Raw genomic sequence first — 20,659 nt, 5'->3', positions numbered from 1 at the left:
CCTAAAATATTAGACACCCTATCCGCATAAAAGTTGTCTTTATAGAGTTGCAGATTTCTATTACTCCATCATTTTCTTCTTTAAAATGTAAAATAACACTGTCCAAGTTGATTTGTGGTAGCTCATTATAGAGGAGATACTGGTCCTGATTTCCTTTTTTTTTTTTTTTTTTTTTGTAGGACAGACACAAAATTGGATACATGGCTTATGTCTTTCTTGAAACTGATACCATGTGTGGCATTCCATACTGCTATCTCCATGTGCAATTTCCCTAAGTGGGGGTATTGAGCTCAGTATTTTATAAACTCCACTTGCCTGGAAGAAAATTATTTTAAAAGTCACTTTTTGTCATTTTCCATTAGACACCAATTTCCTAGGCAAAATCAAATGTAGGACACTGTTGTATAAATGAAATAACAGACACATGTCAAGAGGTTAATAACTCCCATTGGCCGTTTCTGAAAGGAAGAAAAATCACAGTGTCACTTTCACTCTTGACATTTTGTTCTGTCACCCCTTGAAGTGAACAAAGCGTCTTTGTGCATTTCAAAGAGGCCTCCATTTATTTCCTTCCGAAGTTTTCCCGAGTTTTGCCTCTAAATTTCTTGGCTGATGGTGAGCAATGGGAAACCTAAGAAATCTAACTGCAGGGAGGAGCAAAACACATTGTTACTGGCTGTAAACCAGAGATGTCACCTCCTCCCTGCCCCTCCAACTTCCCTGGGTCTGGTGGCAGTGAAGCATCAGAAATGAGAGGGAATTCTCCAGTATGTCAAATCAGTTATACACATTGAGAAATAGAAGCTCACTACAATATTTGTTCTAAGGGTGGTATAAAATGTTCCCAATTTCACTGAAATCACAAGGAAAACCAGCTCTACTCAGTATTCCTGTTTGCCCATGCAGACTCAGGTGCGCAAACCTGCATTTGCACAGCTGGACTCTTGGACCTTCATTTGATACTTGAGTTATGGTTGCTTGTTGTTTCTTTGGTGGTGACTGGCAAGTGATATTTGAAACCAGCTTCATTTATTATTTTTCCTTCACCACTGTCCCCTCTATTGTGTGCCTCCCTAGCTGGCCTAGGCTCTCTCCCCCGTTCTTTTTTTTTTTCATCTATAACCTTCTTTTCTCCTACTGTTTCCTCATCTGGCTGAGAATCTTGAGATATCTGATAAGCATCACCATGCCCCAGACATTAGAAAAACAGGTAGTGATTTTCTGACGTTGTTTAAAATACAATTCATAGTAATAAATATTTCTTATATCCTCCTTAAGATATGCATATAGTTAACAACAATACTTGCTTTTACTGTGTGTGATAAACTCTGACATTTTAAATTCTTTTCTGTTCTACTTTATTCTTCTCTTTGAAAATGTTGTTTCTGATGGACTAAGTTAATTTCACAACTCACAAAGAGATGCAGCCTACAGATTGAAAACACTGATTCTTGGACTTCAATGCGCACACAAGTCACCTAGGGATGTTGATAAGGAATGATTCTCATTCATTAGATCTGGGGAAGGGCCCATGATTCCTTTTGTTTAATAAGCTCCCATGGGATACCAATGCTACTTAACTCTAGACCATACTTGGAGTACTCTGGTTCTCCATTTTTCAGCACCATGGACAGGAGCAAACCTGTGTTTGTCACCAATCTCCAAGCAACCAACAGATCTATGAGTCACCCTGAGTTTGGCCTTTCTGCAAAACATGTGGCACCAGCTGATGGGGAAGGAAAGAACTTTGTAGAGACTTCCTGACAATGTGGGACATGCTCGCTCTCTGTCTTCCTCATCCAGGAGCCTCTTGGTCTTGAGCAATGAAGCCCTTGGAGCTCAGCCAAGGAGTAGGGCCAGATACAGGGCTGGGGAGCTCTGCATGGGAGTCAGCACAGCCCTGGAGATTACTTCCTTTACTCACTCATTGTCCTGCATCATTCTAGTTCCTGCATGGTGACTCACTGTGGCTCTGCTTTTAATTGGGACCTAGCAGTAAGGCACAGAATGCCCTTCTCTTAGATTCTCTTTCTGGTGAGCTCTACTCCCACATGATTACTCAGCTTAAATGACAAGTCTTTACCTTTGCCTTCATCTGTGTCCCTACTGCCCTTTGAATATAACTGTTGGAGCTTTATGCAATGTGTTTATGTCTTCCCCAAATAGGCCAATCATTCTTGGCCCTGGCCCCATTAAAATTACCTGGGGAGCTTCTGCAAAATACTGATATCCATGCCTTACCCTAGACCAATTAAATCAGAATCTTTGGGCATGCCGCCTGGGCATCAGTACTTTTTAAAAGTTCCCTAAGTGGCTGTGATGTGTAGCCAGGGCTATGAATCGCTGTTACATTGTGAGTCCCTGAGGATATGGATCAAGTCTTACTCACCTTTCTTTTTCCTCTTTCCCCTCCTCCTCCTTCTCCTCCTCCTCCTCCTCAAAACTCTTTTAGCACCTTGCACAATATCCTGGACTCCCACTAGGTTTCTGATGAATAAGTAAGTACTGTATCTAGCTGGGCTCCCTTTAGCACCTACTCTACGCAAGGCACTGAAGGCTGACATTTGCCTACACTAGACTCATAGCAGACCTATGAAGTTGATCTCATTTATCCCAGTTTGAGGAGGAAGGAACTGAAGCCTAGAAAGTTTGGATCACTTAACTAAGGTCACTGGGTAAGTGGCAGAGTCAGGGTCTGAGCTCAGTCCAGGGATGGGCTGGAACTGGTTGGAACTGGCTCCACCAGTCTTCTCAAACAGCTCCTTTTATTAAGCAGGACCCAATGGCACAAGAAAACTGAATTGCTTTTTCTCTAACATCAATTTTTCTCGAGTTTTAGGGAAGATATAGATTTGTTATTAACATTATTATAATATTAATTGTTTTTAAAAATAATACCCTTTGTTAAAGCTTTCTCTTTGTCAGGTACTATGTTTAGTGATTGCTGCTGTTTCTTGGTATCTATAGGGGGATGGTGTCAGGATGGCCTAAGAATGCTCAAATCCATGGATGCTCAAGTCCTTTGTAACAAACAGTGTAGTATTTGCACCCAACCTATGCACAGGTTGTTTTAAATCATTTCTAGATTATTTATGATGCCTGATACAATGTAAATTCTATGTGAATAGTTGTTACACTATATTGCTTAGGGTATAGTGACAACCAAAAATGTTTATCTGTATTTGATACATACATCCCTTTTTCCCCAAATATTTTTGATGCATGATTGGTTGAATCTGTAGATGCAGAACTAGGAGCTGGGGAGGACTGACTGTAGCATTTGTTGCCTACATTATCCTCTGGAGTTTCACAGTGGACCACAAAGCATTATTACTCCTGCTTTGCTTTGCAAATAAGAAAATTGAGGCTTAGGGAGGTTAAGTGGCTCTATGAGGCAACCATGTTTGAAAGTGACTGAGCCGGACTTGAATTCAGGCCCTCCAGACTACAAATTCAGTCCTGCTGAACTGCGCTGCTCCTTCTGCATTTGCAGAACACCATCAGTATGATTATCTCATTAGATTCTCAGAGCTCAACAGGGAGATGGATGACATGACTGAAAAAAAAAAAAAAACATCTCAGACTGCAGAAAGGAGGATGGATGAGAACAGGGATTGGCCCCCTGAGACTGGAGAACAGAAATAGGGTCTCCACAGACCAGAAGGGCTTCCTGGTAAAAGTGGAAATGGCTCCACCTTCACTCACCTCCACAGAACTCCCAGCATCCTTGGTATCCCTCCCAAGACAGTGGGGGAGGCAAGTCCCAGGCAGGGTCATTACTCTGCCTGCTTTCGGAGGGACACAGAAGCCCCTCTGTTGTTGCTGCTGGAGCTCCACGATGATAGATGGAGGGCCATTTGTCGAGCCTGAAACCATCATTCATGAAGGACAATGGCCCTCTGGGACCCAACACATTTGGAGAAGAGCATGAAGCAGACAGAAGCAGGATTATGTGAAACAAAGTCAAAGGAAATTTGTTAGGAGTCTGATTTCCAGAGCCTTGAAATCAGCAGGAATGAAGCCCTTTCTGTGAAAGAGTTATTAGCAAATGCATTTAGAGCTGAGGCAGGTTTGCTAGCTTCCTGGTGTCCATTACCAGCAAACACTGGAAATGATTGTGTAGGATTTAGCAGAGGATTATCCTGTTGGACAGCATTACATGGGTTGTATCTTGGTAGGAAGGAGGGTCTGGTGCATGTAATTTATGGTGCTTTGTAGTAAAGAACTGGGATGGGGAGACTGAATCAGTAACTTTGGAACTATCAGTGGGAGTATACTTTGTCTGGATCCCTGGTCCCTTGGTACAAGTCTGGGAAGAAATAGGCAAATGGATGAATTTCACTTGGCTTGGGAATCATTTAAAAACTAGAACCCCCTGCCTCATTATGTAAACTATGGAAAATTTAATGTTACAGGTATGAAGATAGGGCTTAGGGTAATAAAACTGAAATCAAAGAAGTACAATCTAAGGTCTGTCCTTGACTTCTGGTTTGGGGGCAAGGAATGTCATCAGTTACACAAACTGATTATTTTTGACAGTGATTAAAGAGAAGGTCTTCTGGAAGATAAAACGAGTGTGAGGGAAGTTTTAATGGATGTGAAACTAGGTGGGAGATCAGTCCTGATGGTAACAAAGCACACAGCTTCCATATCTATGCTCCCTACCAGGAATGGATTTAGTACCTACCCTGGCAGAGAGGACATGTGGTGGTTTGGGAATTGGTAGGCAAATTGTTCATATTAAGAGGAAGAAAACGTCCTACTGCAGAATATACTCGGGACAGGCTTGGCAGGGGTTGGATCTGCTCTGTCAGATGCTCATTCCATCTTGGGTCTCACCATGATTGTGGTGGCCTCCACCAAAGAGGTGCTAGGGACATGCTAATTGGGTGCTTGCTGACTGCTTGGTTCTTTGCTAGTGTCTGAGGAGATGAAGATACATGAACTCAGGCAGTGTTTATTGTTCAGAGGTTAAGAACCTGATTGCTGGAACAACATGGCTGGATTCAAGCATGGCTCTGTCACTTTCTTCATCTTGATTAAGCAATTAAGCATATTGGCTGACTTCTCTGTGACTTGGTTTCTTCATCTTAAGAATGGGAGTAATTGTAGGACATACTTTATAGGTAGGCTGTGTACATTAAATACACATTAAATAAGCTAATATTTAATAAAGCATTAAATAATGTATTTAAAGCATTAAATATGCAAATGCACATAAAGCATCAAGTATGCAAATGTATTTAAATCCTTAAATAAGTAAATACAAAGCACTAAATAAGTTAATGTATGTAAAGTATTAAATAATCTAACATATATAAAGTATTAAATAAGCTAGTATATATAAAACAATAGCAATAGTAATGCCTGGCACATACTAAGTGTTCTATACCTGATTTCTGCTTTACTGAAATCCCACTCTATGTCCACCCCTACAGTGACACCAGAGACATAACAGAATGTGGTCTCCCCTCATGGGCTCGCAGAGCTGAGGGGCAGTCACATAAATGACTACATGGCCAGAAGTGGTTATCCTCTGAGAATAGTTCAGATGGGGAATTGTAGATAAGAGAGATCAAGACCAGTTTGATGGACCAAGGAAAGCTTCCTGGAGGAGGGAACATTTAAGGATTTAAGGATAGGGAGGAATTTCTCACACAAAAATAGCACAGTGAGGGTCAGCACCTGTCCTGCCTTGAAGGCGCTCTCCTTCTTGTGAGAGCTTGTGAGATCTTGAATGGTTTAGATTCCCTCAGGTCCCTGCAGAAAATAGAACAGCCCCAAGGAAGGAAAAAATAAAAATGGCGGCAGTTTCTCTGAGTATTGTGGGATTCCAGGGAGGGAGAGGCAGCAGGGACTTGAATCACAGGGAAAGGGTCCCACAAGTGGGTGTGCCTGGGGCAGGGCAAACACTGAAGTGGTTCTGATTGCTCCAGAAGAGAAACAGAATGAGCAAAGTTTGAGAGGCAGGACTGGGTGAACATGGCTAGAGAAGGGTGGGTAGTTTGAATGAAGACTCCAGGGTGCTTGCTAGAAGGGAGGTCGGCTGGAGAGCCCCAGAGTGTAAGCCCAGGGGTCTTGAGTCCTCAGTCAGAGAGTAGCAAGTGAATTTGAGTTCACTCTAAAGGTTTTCATGGTCACATAAAGAACTATATATTGTGGGCTTGTAAAACATTAGCCCCACCCTCATAGCAGCATTTACAAGGTACAATGAAGGCGATGCCCCGGGAAAAATGGCACACCGATATACTTGTCGCCCTCCACCCAACCTCCAGCTACCTCCAGCACTCAGCCCCCAGCAGTGCGGCGGTGAGAGTGGCAGGGGACCTGGGAGATAAGCATTTAACATGCTGGACACTGCTGGCGGCTTGACCTGTGGCACTATCACCACACAAGTCCTGACAGCTTAAGCATAGATGCTGAGAAGCTGAGAGCTATGGTGGGTTTGGGGCTTCAGGCTCTCTGACTCCAGACCCTGCCTCATCCATTTAGGATGGAGAGGAATTCGATGTGTCAATCATTGCCAGATGCAGAGTCTCGTCCAACTAGAAGCTAGTAATGTCCAGAGTGCACCCTAAGCACTCAGAATGGTTTCCACCGTGTGGGTCACCACACTCAAAACTCCCAGCCAGGTCTCATCTTATTAGGCTGATAAAGGAATGAATTAAGCAAGATGTTCTGTCTGCAAGCAGGTGCCCCCAAACCACATTTTATAGAGTGACATGGAAATGTTAATGACATTTAAAACTTAATATTTTAAAAAGCTGTAAAGAACCCTCTCTCTCTCTCTCTCCTTCCACAGGATGCTTATAGTGAGCAGAGGCTTTGGGCTTCTCTTGTTTTCCACTTTCTATTCCTTTTCCTAGAAAGCAGAAGAAGATGTCACAATAACTGACCTTCTCTTCCCAGGTTCCCAGACCTTGACAGAGGCAGGGCTGGAATATAAGGGCCCAGGGTGGAGGTGAGGAAAGAACGTATTCAAAGAGCTGCTCATGCCTGGGATAAGCAATAGACAGGCAGGGCACAAAGGGTCCATTGTCAAGGAAGGAGAAACTGAGATAGGATGAAGGGAGCCGCACGTGTCAGCTCCAGTGCTGCCCCTCTCCTGTGTGATTCAGCCTTTGGTCCTCACCTTCCTCATTCCGGGTGTGTCCTGCCTTCTTGGAAAGCCGCTGGGTATCCAGTGAGGCAGCGTGTGAGGTATCCGGGAGGATCAGGTGCCTCTTGCATCCTCCACCACTGCTGAGCTTTCCTCCTTTTGTTCACAGGAGGAATTATCAAAGAAACCATGTACCTTCCTCACCAGAGTTTGGCTGCTCTTTGATGTTATAGACCAAAGTCTTTCTTTTATCTTACGCTTGGAACCACTTTTGCATTTTTATCAGGATGGTGTGTGGTGAGCTGTCCTGTGACACTCTTCATTTGCAACCTCCCTATGCCACTGCAGGTAGGAAGGGACATCATGCATTTGTCACTGCTTCATTTAGTCTTCGTTTGTAAAGCACCTCCAGTGTGCCAGGCCTGGGCTGAGCTCTGGGTGGAGAGAGCTTGGTAAGGACACATACACCAGCAGTGGCCATCCCACCTGGCTTGTGCTGTGGTCAATGGAGGCATTGGGGGCTCTGGTCGGCTCCTACCTGGCAGAGTCAGGTTCCCGCACATTGACTCAGGCTGGTCTTGAAGGTGAAGTCTAAGATAGTCAAACCATCATGAATAGTAGCTTTAGGGTAGAGAATCTGACACTGTCAGGAAACTGTGAGTGAGTTTTCAGATGGCGAAATCAATGCTATGAGAAATCAGATGATCCAAATAATGAATGTGACCCTCAGCAAGTCTTTTCTCTTCTCCTAGCCTGTTCCCCCATCCTGCAGATGAGGATCTCTTCCAGTCCCAACTTGCTAAGAATATGGCTCACAGCCTGTAAGTCAGCATGAAGCCAGTTTGGATCTCTGTCTATTTATCTTATCTTCCTATTTATATTTGGAAGCCTGTTTCTTCATCTGTTAGAATTCCTGCATTACACGCCCTGGAAATGTCTCTGTTTACCTTGATATGCTGTGAGCATGATCCAGGGTTATTAATAAAACAGGGCAGGCTCCCAGCAGCGAGAGGGGCTGGATCACAATTGTAAAACTGAGTGTGGCTGTTGGGGGTAGCTGTGGTTGTCCAAGCAAAAATGCCTGCTCTGCATGGGCTCCTCCTGACCTCCAGGGCTGGGACGGAGTGAGGACTCCTTGGCCTTTATGGGACACTGACCTGTTTTCCCAGGGAATGGAACCACCCTCCCTGTAAACCCCAGAGGCTACAAACTGACAAGCTTTTGGCCACACATTCTATTTTAAATATCAAGAAATTTATCATAAAAACTGGTACGTTTTGCCAAAATAGAGAGTTCCACCATCCCTTAGAAAGTCAGAGTTGCCAATATTAGTCCTACCTTCTGTAATGGGGTAATGAAGGACAGTTACCCCTTTCAGAAGGGCACAAGTTCTAGAGTTTGCCACAGTCCCCACTCCTCCCTCTTGTCTTACCCCTATAGGCATTAATGTTTGCCACCTTGGGCCCTCCTACCCTTTGGTTTCCTGAGAGGTAATGCATAGTAATTACTCACATGTGACTATCATAGATGGTCCTCAACTTTCAATGGTTCAACTTAATGATTTTATGATAGTGACATATTCATACTTAGTATGATGAATTTTGATCTTTTCCTGGGCTAGCAATACATTATAGATACTCTTTTGTGATGCTGGGCAATAGCAGTGAGCTGCAGCTCCCAGTTAGCCACATGATGAGAGAAGCAACCTCTACTCTCAGCAGCACTGTGGCAGGAAATTATGATGGTCAGGAGATCAGGCATATTAAATGCATTTTTGACATACAGTATTTTCAACCTTTGATGGATTTATCAGGACATAACTCCCCTGCAGATCGAGGAGCATCTGTGTATGCAATGCAGAATGCTAGCCAGGTAACTTGTCTTTTTCTGGATCATTTTCTCATTCTGTCCTCACTGCAGTCCACAGAGGTGGGCATGGTCATTCCCATTTTACAGATGACAAAATCAAGACTCAAAGAATGAGATTATTGTCCTGTATAAAGAGTTTGAAGAATCTCACACTTGGACATGGCTCTGAGGAGTGGTCTGAGCAGGTCCTGGGAGGCAGCAGGGACCCATTCCTGTATCTGATTTAACAAATTTACTGGGTAGCCCTGTGGAAGTCCCTGTCCCTTCAGGCACTTTACTTTCCTTTTCTGTAAAGTGAAGTTACTGCACTAAATCAGAGCTTCTTAATGTGAGTGTGTGGCTGGGAACAAAATAACTGAAAGTTAGCATTTTCTCCCATTGTGAATGTAGGCAATAAACCACAATAGCATTAGCAGTTTCTGAGACTTTGTTACCAGGAAGAATCAGATATTTTTGTATCCCATTATAGTTATTGGAGATGCCTCAAAATATCATTTACGCTCATCACTATCTCAAGGTTATGATAGTTATTAGGCCTGTCGTTAGATCTTGTTATGACTTAAAAAAGAAATAAAAATGTAACGATCACAAATTTCTCATTTTAACATTTTGATAACTCTTTCAATATAATTGGTTTCCTTTGTAATCTTATTGATTTTTTATTTTATGCATTTAGGAACACTTTTCTAAGAAAGGGCCTGTAAGTTTCAAGAAATTGCCAAAGGGGTTCATGGGACAGAAAGGCTAAGCTCTTGTCCCCAGTGATACCTAGGCCACTCCAGCTCCAAGGACTCCAGGTTCCATGGGTACCAATCCTGAGACCAGCCCTCAGGAGTCCACTTCCACCCTCTGCCTGGCCCACTCTGCTTCCACACCTGACGCAGCTTCAAGGCAATTCCCTGGGCCCTATGCAGCCTGGGTGTCACTCAGTTACATCAGACCAACATCGACCAGCCTGCTGGGTGCTTGAAGCAATCAGAGAAGCTTGGGATGGGGTACCAGGAGAGAGGGTGGAGGCTCCCACCCTCACTCAGGCCTTGGCCCCTTTGAGGTTTCTGGTGCTAGAAGAGCATCAAGGTACTCAAATCTCTAGGTCTCATGCTTCAGTTTCTATCCTGGTTCCTCCCCAGTGGGTTTTTGTATGGAAATTTCAGATTAGAGCTCTTGGGTATTTCTTCTTTTTTTTTACAGGGAAAAAAGCTGAGACACCGAAAGGGCAAAGCCTAGGGTCACACAGAATGGGATGTCTGAGGAAAGGAAAGAATCGCAGAGAGGAAGCAGAGTGGCCAGCAGGGGCCAGGCCATATGGGCGTGTAGCCAGTGCAGGGGGCACATGTTCCTGAGCATAGAATGCAAGGAGACCAGTGGGGATCCACTGTAGAAGCTCAGGTGAGAGATGACTGTGGCTGGGATGAAGATGGTGGAGGCAGAGATGGTGAGATGTTGACCGAAATGGGAGAGCTTAAGCAGTTAGGACCAGCACGACTCCATGATGGGTTAGCTCTGGGGGTGGAGGAGAGGGGAGAGGGGTTAAGGATGGCCTGGGCTTCTAGCTTGTACCACTGATGGGAGGTAGGTCCACCTACAGACATGGGAGCCAGCCAAGGGGCACCCATTGGAGGGAGACCATGGGAATGTTGAACTGATGTAATGCTGAGTTTGAAGTTAAAGGAGGGTCTGAGTGCCAGGCCCCCTGCTTCTTGTTCCTAGAGGCAAGTCACATTGCCTCTCCAAGCTTCATGTCCTCAACTGTAAACCTGGGGAAGTGAAACCTGCTTTATAGGGTTGCTGTGATGATTGCCACAAACCTGGAGTGGAGGTGCCTTATACATTATAACTGCCAGTGCCCACAGGCAGTCACCAGCGGTGGTTGATTTCAATCAAATATATATCCTTAGGAATTTCTTAAAATATTGTTACAAAGAGGCATATGTGGCTAATTTCTCTCCTTGGGAAATAAAATGTGACTCCATGGCACAGATGATGGGGGTAAGGAGTCTGTGTTTGGTTGTTGGAATGAAGCTTGTACCTATGTCCCCAGCCCTGGGGGAGATGGTATGGTACGGAGTGGGATCCTTGGACTAGGGTTCAAATGTTTGGGCTCCACTCTTGCCCCTGTGGCCTCAGCAGGCCACAGAACCTCTCTGAGCCTTAGTGTTTTCAGTTGTCAGATGGAAATGGTGAGCCAAATTTAAATAAAGTGAATTCAGGTAGAGATGATGTCATGCACATTACCAGGTATGTAGTAAGCACTTAATAAAAGTTACTGCTTTGCTCTTAAATGACCATTGCTCTTGTGCATTAGGGAAGAAAGTAGTGAGTGACACCAGGCCCCTCCTGGCATGACTTTGTCCCCTGTCACCTCTTCATCCATCCCTTGTGATCCAGCCACAGCGGGAAGCTCCACTTTCTCCACACACAGCTGCTCTCAGCTTGGAGTGCCCTTTGCCATCTATGGCTCTCTGGTGCCTTCTTAGTCTCCAGGGTCCAGGCAAGAGCCACTTCTACCATGAAGCTTTCCTTGTGCTACTTTTGTTTTCACATAACTGTCACTTGGCCCTTCTTGAACACACCCCAGCCCTCAGTTTTAGGTTATAGGACAGCCAAATATCCTTCACTATAAACCTCTTGGGCCCATGACCTTATCTGTTTCAGTCTACTAATACCCTTAAAAATAAACACAGGGTCCATGACAAAAAGAAAAAAAAAAGTACCGAATATATTGAATTAATTTAACTGGTAAAGGCTGAAGCACCAAGTCAACCAGCCTGCCCACGGCTCCAGGCCTGCTGTGGAGGTTGCCCTGCACCAACAGGTCAGAGAAGAACAGGCTGCATGGAGGGTTTTACAGTTGATGCCTGAAGTTACTCTTCAAGGCATTGCCAATGAAGCCAGGCCCACAGTCTCTGCTAACTGGGCCACTGCAGTTATGCTACTGAGGAGCTGGAGAGGGAGGGGAAATTAGTGACCCCAGGAGCAAAATCAGGGACCTTTTCCTTGGGTCTGGATCAGCTGTGGCACTGTGGTTCTCTGCTTCAGCCCTGTTTCTCGCTGCAACCAGTGATGATCTGAATGACAAATCTGGCCCTGTATGTGACCAGCTTAAAAACCCTGAAGGGACAATCCCATTATCAGAGCCTGGCACCCATGCCTGCATTCCACTTCCCCCTCTTCAGCAGGCCCTTCTCAGAATGGGTCTGCATCTCACGCCCAGTGCCGTGAACCTTTCTGTTGTGCAAAGACTGTGCTCCTAAGTCTTACAGGAAGACTGACCTGCCTGTTCTCACCCCATTAGAACTGAACCTTCATTGGTGGAGCTCACTGTAGCTCACAGGCTCTCCCATTCTACCAGTTTGTGTCCTTTAGTGCAGGAGCAAGTCTTGTGGACCATGCTTAGTGGTCGAAATGTAAAAGCAGAGAGTGTTCTTCAGGACTGCTCTGTAGGACCCATCTAGATGTTTGAGAAATGCTGTTCCATATAATTCCCACAGTATCCCTGTAAGACTGGAGTAAGTATCCCTGGTTTACAGAGAAGGAAGCTAAGGCTCAGAGGGAGTAAGTAACTTTCTCAGTGTCCCGTGACTCAACTTGGGTTACAACCAGAATTTGAACATGGATTAGGCTGGTGTCCTTTCTGCTTTCTAGACACCAGCTCTGGTCTGGGTCTGACACAGAATAAACAGTTAAGTGTTGAATAGACGGGTGAACATGAAGTTGCTGGGTGGAGAAGCTGATCCTTCAAGAAGAGCTCACATGGGGCTGGGATTGTGGCTCAGCGGTAGAGAGCTCACCTAGCACGTGCAAGGCCCTGGGTTCGATCCTCAGCACCACATAAAAATAAATAAATAAAATAAAGGTATTTTGTCCAGCTACAACTTAAAAAAAAAAAAAAGAAGAGCTCACATGGTTGGTTTGTTAAAATTAGAAAGACTCCCTCACATGGTTCTATGGCTTGTTTGAAAAGAGGTGACAATATCATATAATATCTTGGATCATTATTAGACTTTCCATGTTTTCCATGCACATAATGAAAACCATTTTCTCTGCTGAACAGCACAGAAAACTCTCTCTGTCTGAAAGCAACTTGATGCAGAGTATCCTAGCTGGAAGCATGAAGGGCACCCAGAGAAGGCGTGGCTGGTCCTCAGAAGGCCAGTTAATGCATCAGGATTTCACCCACGCCATGCTGGCTTGTTAGGGGCTGAGGTCTTGTGGCTAGAGTACAATTTTCTCATCCTAAATTGTTTCACACCATTCTGATCACACACACAAAAGTGAAATCTAACAAAGAGGGAGTAAGAAGAACAAAATCTTTGACTCTGAAATACCCAGAAGAAAGCTAAAATGGACATGGTTTGAGGACCTAACTGGCAGCAGACATCCAGGATAAAAAAAATAAAAAATAAAAAAAAAACAAGTACAAGCAATGAAGATGTTGGAAATTATAGACCATAGTCCTTGGTAAGCACGCATCCTTACTCAGACATATGGTGGCAATATGACCAGCTTCACTTATATCAAGAAATATATAATTAGCTGAAATCGGCTACTGCACCTAAAGAGCAGATATATAGAGCTCAAGAAGCATCTCTGAGCCTCAGGTTTTCCAGGACCTCTTGAGCAGAGGGAACAGAGACTTCCAGAAAGGAGACTAGCTTGTGCTCTCTCCTTCCCTGCTTTAGTGAGTCCCAGGGCCCTGCCCTTGCAGGTGTTGACTCAGGTCAACCATGGCATACAATGGGTAAGCCAGTGGAAGCCTCAGCCCCAGTTGGTGCCCTGTGAGACCAAATTAAGGTAAAGAAATGGTGGATCTGCAGCACAACTTGCTCTTTGCCTTCCATCCCAGAGACCCTCTAAGAAAGGGAGCAGGGGGAGTGAGGACCTAAGTGGCGGCAGACATCCAAGGTTAAAAAAAAAAGCAATTTAGTTTCACTAAATTCAGTGACTGAATGCAATGTTGAGGACAGATTTCACTTTGGGGCAGGGCAAAGAGGCAGCTGGTGAAGCGCTGAGCCTCTCTGACATATAATCCACTTTTCTTCCTTTCAATTCAGCAAAATGCCCTAAGAGAAAATATTCATAAATATACATATGATCTATAGAAGGCAAAATCATCAAAACAATAATGCTAGAAATGCAAATTTATTTTTTATTTTTAAATGTTAGGAGAGAAGCTGGTGGATTTGATGTAATTACTATATAACTTGACTTAAAGTAAATTCACTGAAGAGACACTTGTTGAAGATGGATAAAGCAGGGTGGATAGAGGAGGGAGCTACAGAAAGGACAAAGGCATGGACCTCACTTTTGAAATGCCTCAACTCTGGTGAGCTTGTGGTTGCCAAAGCCAGGGATTTGAATTTTGTTCCTGGAAGGAGATATGACAGTCATTCGTGATTAGGTCAGAGCCTGGCTTATGAAGAACAGGTCTGATTTGCCACCTCATATGCTTTCTGAATAAGGACCCCCATTAATTTCTTACTAAAACTTAGAGTTGATTGCTTGGTCCTTAGAATAGATCGGTTGTTTACCTTTTGTTTTTCCTTTGAGAAAGAAAGCAATTCAGTGAGCATTTGTTGAGTGCTTGGCAAATGTGCTAGGTACCATGCCAAGCTCTAAGGAGAGAATGTTGGACCAGGGAGACCTGTCTCTGTCCTCATGGACCTTTCAGTCAGCCACATATTAAATGAACCACACCAAGCAGCACTCCATCACAGTGTGTGTCCTGCAAAGAAAAGACCTGTACATAGTTAGGGGAGCTTACTTAGTCTGGGGGTTTGGGGTTTCTCTGGGGTGATGGTGTTTAAGCAGACAGTCCTGAAGGATGGACTTGGGTTAGCAGGCAAAGAGCAGAGCATACGACCTTTAGGACAGAAGGAAATGGCACTAGGGAAGGCTGTGACCCATTTCAAGACCTGAAAGGAATCCAGTATAGCTCAAGCTTAAAGACTAAGGTGGGATGAATGGATTAGCAACCCACGAAGTACAGAACCCAGGTTCTAGAAGCAGCCTTGTAAGGCACAAGGTCCCACTTTATCTTTATTGGATTAGGAAGCTTTCAAAGAATTTTTGGCAGGGGAGATAATCCAACTTGTATATATATATATTTAAATCCCTCTGACTTTGATGGTGAGAGAATTAGAGTGGAGGATTAGGGAGACCAGGTAGACGGGGACTGCCCAAGTCCAGGTGAGAGATAATGATGGCTTGCTTGCATGAGGGTAATGGAGCTGGAGAGGAAGAAAAAATATAGTGATCTAAGGTGTCTTTGGAGGTACAGCTGTTAGGACTTAGTGATTGGTTGTGGTAGTGACATGCAGGGACATGTCAAGACAGGAGCTCAGGTTTCTAGTGGAAGTAATTAAGAGACAGTGGTGCCCTTCCTGTGACTGAACATGCTGGAAGAAGGTTAAAATAACAACAATAATAACAACTATAACAACAAGCAAAAGACAAATGATGAATTCTTTTGTACCAACAAGAGACTAACATTGTATATAGAAATGGGTTAAGGATAAAAAAACGCGAAATTCCCAACAGAAGTGCAGTTGCCAAGAAATGTAGAAAAAGATGTTTAACTATATTTAAGAGAGGCAGATTAAAACATCAAAGCACCATTTACCTATCACATTGATAGAGCATTTTTTTTAAGAAAAGCATGCTAATGCCTAATATTGATGAAAACCAGAATTGGCATTCACATATATTGCTGGTAGAAATTAAATGTGGTGTAGTTTGGTTTTTTTGTTGTTGTTGTTGTTGTTTGCGGGGTAGGGTAGTTATAAATTGTTCAAAATGTTAAGCAATATAGTTTAAGTACATATTCAAACAACCTTGCAAGAAATATGTACAAAGTATCAAAGTATTTATACTATGAAAAAATTTGGAAATAATCTCTACATCTATAAGTAGGAGGTTATTTATGTATCTATATATCCATTTTTTGGTACTGGGGATTGAACTCAGGGGCACTCAACCACTGAGCCACATCCCCAACCTTATTTTGTACTTACTTACTTACTTTATTTATTTATTGTTTGTTTGTTTGTTTGTTTGTTTTTATAAATGTAATACAATTTTTAGTAATTAAAGAAAAAAAATGATTTTCATGAAAACTTCCAAAATGTCACCAAGCTTTTAGCTTCATTTTAAAATTTTCTTTTGTTTTAGATATACATGACAGTAGACTGCATTTTTGCACTTTGATATATCATACATAAATGGGATATAATTTCTCATTTTCCTGATTGTACATAGAGAATCACATCGGTCATGTAGTTATATATGTATATAAGGTAATAATGTCTTTTTCTTTCTACTATCCTTCCTATCCCCATATTCCCTCCTCTACGTTCAGTCCCCTCTACCTAATATAAAGCATCTCTATTTTTCCCTAGCTCATTGTTGTGAATTAGTAATATCATATCAGAGAAAACATCTGGCGTTAGCTTATTTAGCTTAGCATGATATTCTCTAACTCTATCCATTTACCAGCAAACGCCATAATTTCATTCTTCTTTAAAGCTGAGTAATATTCCATCACCTACACATATCACATTTTCTTCATCCATTCATCTATTGATTGGTTGGTTCCATAGTTTAGCTATTGTGAATTGAGTTGCTATAAACATTGATGTGGCCGCATCACTATAGTATGCTGATTTTAAGTCCTTTGAGTATAAACCAAGGAGTGGGATAGCTGAGTCAAATGATGTTTCCATTCCAAGTTTTCTGAGGAATCTCCATACTGCTTTTCATAGTGATTGCACCAATTTTCAGTCCCACCAGCAACGTATGAGTGTACCTTTTTCCCTACATCCTCACCAACTTTATTGTTGCCTGTATTCTTGATAATTGCTATTCTGACTGGAGTGAGATGAAATCTCAGAGTAGTTTTGAATTTCATTTCTCTAATTGCTAGATATGTTGAACATTTTTCATATATTTGTTGGTTGATTATATATCTTCTTCTGAGAAGTGTCTGTTCAGTTCCTTAGCCCATTTATTGACTGGATTTATTATTATTATTATTATTATTATTATTATTATTATTATTTGGTGTTAAGGTTTTTGAGTTCTTTATATATCCTAGAGATTAATAGTTTATCTGAAGTGCATGTAGTAAAGATTTTCTCCCATTCTGTAGCTCTCTTTTCACATTGTTTCTTTTGCTCAGAAGAAGCTGTTTAATTTGAATCCATTCCATTTATTGATTCTTGATTTTACTTCTTGTGCTTTAAGGGTCTTGTTAAGGAAATCAGAACCTAGGCTAATAGGGTGAAGATTTGGGCCTACTTTTTCTTCTAGTAGGCACAGGGTCTCTGTTCTAGTGCCTAAGTCTTTGATCCACTTTTGAGTTGAGTTTCATGCAGGGTTAGAGATAGAGGTTTAATTTCATTTTGTTACATGTGGCTTTCCATTTTTCTCAGCACCATTTGTTGAATAGGCTATCTTTTCTCCAGTGAATGTTTTTGGCATCTTTGTCTAGTATGAGATAACTATATTTGTGTAGATTTGTTTCTGTGTCTTTCATTCTGTACCATTGGTTTACATGTCTGTTTTGGTACCAATACCATGCTGGTTTGTTACTATAGCTCTGTAGTATAATTTAAATTCTGGTATTGTGGTGCCTCCTGCTTCATTTTTCTTGCTAAGGATGGCTTTGTCTATTCTGGGTCTCTTATTTGTATAAATTAATTTCATGATTGCTTTTTCTAGTTGTATGAAGAAAGTCATTGGGATTTTAGATGGGATTGTGTTAAATCTGTATAATGCTTTTGGTAGTATGCCCATTTTGATAATACTAATTCTGCCTATCTAGGAACATGGGAGGTTCTTCCATCTTGTGAGGTTTTTTCCAATTTCTTTCTTTAGTTTTGTAGTTTTCATTGTAGAGGACTTTCACTTCTTCTGTTAGATTTGTTACATTGATTCCCAAGTCCCCCCCACCCACTCCTAGGCTATTGTGAATGGGGTAGTTTCCTAATTTCTCTTTCAGTGGATTCATCACTGATGCATAGAAATGTATTTGATTTATGGGTATTGATTTTATATCCCGCTACTTTACTAAATTCATTTATTAGTTTTAGAAGTTTTCTGGTGGAATTTTTTGGATCTTCTAAATATAGAATCATGTCATTGGCAAATAGTGATAGTTTGAATTCTTCTTTACGTATTTGTATCCCTTTAATTTCTTTCTTCTAATTGCTCTGGTTAAAGTTTCAAGGACGATGTTGAATAAAAGTGGTGAAAGAGGACATCCTTGTCTTGCTCCAGTTTTTAGAGAGAATGCTTTCAATTTTTCTCTGTTTAGAATTATGCTGGCCTTGGATTTAGCATATATAGTTTTTATGATGTTGAGGTGTATGTTCCTACTATCCCTAGTTTTTCTAGTGTTTTGAACATGAAGGGGTGCAGTATTTTTTAAAATGCTTTTTCTGCATCTATTGAGATAATCATATGGTTCTTGTTTTTAATTCTATTGATAAGATGAATTGTGTTTATTGATTTCCATATGTTGAACCAACCCTGCATTACTGGAATGAACTCCACTTGATTGTGGTGCACTATCTTTTCAGTATGTTTTTGTATGTGATTTGCCAGAATTGTAATGAGAATTTTTGCATCTATGTTCATCAGGGATTCTGAAGTTTTCTTTCCTTTATGTACCTTTGTCTGGTTTTGGTATCAGGGTGATATTAGCCTCATAGAATGAATTTGGAAGTGTTTCCTCCTCAACTATTTCATGGAATACTTTGAGAAGTATTGGTGTTAATTCTTCTAAAGGTCTTATAGAAATTGATTGAGAATCCATTGGGTCCTGGAGTTTTCTTGGTTGGTAGGATTTTTATGGCATTTTCTATTTTATTACTTGAAATTGACCTGTTTAAATTGGGTAGATCTTTCAGTTTGGGTAGGTCATATGTCTCTAGAAATTTGTTGATGTCTTTGATATTTTCTATTTTATTGCTGTATAGATTTTCAAAATAGATTCTAATTATCTTCTTATTCAGATGTGTTCATTGTGATCTTTCCTTAGACAGGGTCTCAATGAGTTGCTTAGTGCCTCACTTTTGCTGAGGATGGCTTTGAACTTGCCATACTCCTGCCTCAGCTCCAGAGCCTCTGGGATTACAGGCATGTGTCACTGAGCCTGGCTATATAACCATTTTTAAGTATGCTATTTCTCTAGGTGAAAAAATAGATTATGTGAGACTCAATGGCACAAGTCTATAATTCCAGCAACTCAAGAGGGTAAGGCAGGAAGATCATAAGTTCAAAGCCAGCCTCAGCAACTCAGAGAGACCTTATATCGAAATAAAATAAAACAGCTGGGAATGTATCTCAGTGGTGCTAGAGTGCTTACCTAGCAAACACGAGACCCTGACTTCAATCCTCAGTGCTGGAAAAAAAAGAGTTATTATAATGAGTTTATTTAATATGATCCTATTTTGTAGAGGATCTGAATGTGAATGTGACTTGTGTGAATGTCCATGTGTCTTCTTACAAAAAGATTTAGGAGAAAATATATATAAAAGGTATTGCTAGTAGTAAGTGAGATTTAACTATATTTAGTATATTTGGATAAATAGAAAAAAATAATAGTTTAAAAAGAGAAAATAATATATAACTGCAATGTAACATAGACAGTCATGAGTGAATGAGTAGTTCCAGCTCAGATTTGTGAGAGAAGGCTTCATGGACAAGGTGTCCTTGGCTTGGGAGGGGATAATCAGAGTTGTTTGTTTTCCTGTTTCTGCCCAGCTTGGATCTCCTCTTCCATGTAGAAATAAGAAACTTTATGATGAAGGTCTAGGCCATTTCTATAAGCCTTTCAGCCTGTTTGCTTGCTGGTCATAAAATATTCATGCCAATTAATTTTAAACCAGATGACAGGAAGTGGAAGTTTAGAGCTGCCCAAAGCTCACTCCACCACAGCTTCGATCAGTGTCCAGCACAGTCACTTTGCCACTCTTTTGCTCATCCCTTGACAGTTGGGATTTCATCCTCATTTGCAGTGGCAGTGGCATTCCTGGGTGTTAGATTACCAGCCCTTTCCATTTCCTTGGTTACTATCTTGGATCTTTGAACAAAGAATCACTTTCACTTCACATTTTTCTAAACTTGGTTTTAGAAATTATGCAGCTTCTTACCAAAGGGCCCTTGGGGGGGGGGTCTTAAATAAGTACTGATACAATCTAGTCACTTTTTGGACAAGCTGACAGTGTAACAGAACTGGATGACCCTGCCTTGATTTGGAAATAAAACTTAATTAGTGGTCAGATGCTAAAGAAATGCAAATTTGGAATTTGAGGACTGGCATGAGCACTGGGTTAACAGGGCAAGTCCTGGTTCCTTCTGTAAGGAGCTGTGTGACTTTGGACATATCATAAGGTGCTTTTGTTATTTCAGCTTTAAAATATGACAAAATGAGGTTCTGAGGTCACAGTACAGTGAGGGAACTTACACCAGCCTCCCCCCAAAATGTAATGGGGGCACTGAGGGGGGGGTGGGCAAAGTGGATGAGCATTTTAAATGTCAAGAGTTATCTATTATAATAAGAATTAGAAAAAGGTATATAAACAGCTCCTCAAACCTGTGACTTCATGGATATTTGTATGTGGAATGGTTATAAGTATAAACTGAGTTGTTAGCATTCCCTTTGTATCTACAGAATCCATTTTCAGTTGC

This window comes from Urocitellus parryii, chromosome 4 (assembly GCF_045843805.1).
Source record: "Urocitellus parryii isolate mUroPar1 chromosome 4, mUroPar1.hap1, whole genome shotgun sequence".
In the NCBI taxonomy this organism is placed as follows: domain Eukaryota; kingdom Metazoa; phylum Chordata; class Mammalia; order Rodentia; family Sciuridae; genus Urocitellus; species Urocitellus parryii.
This window is presented reverse-complemented; position numbering follows the sequence as displayed.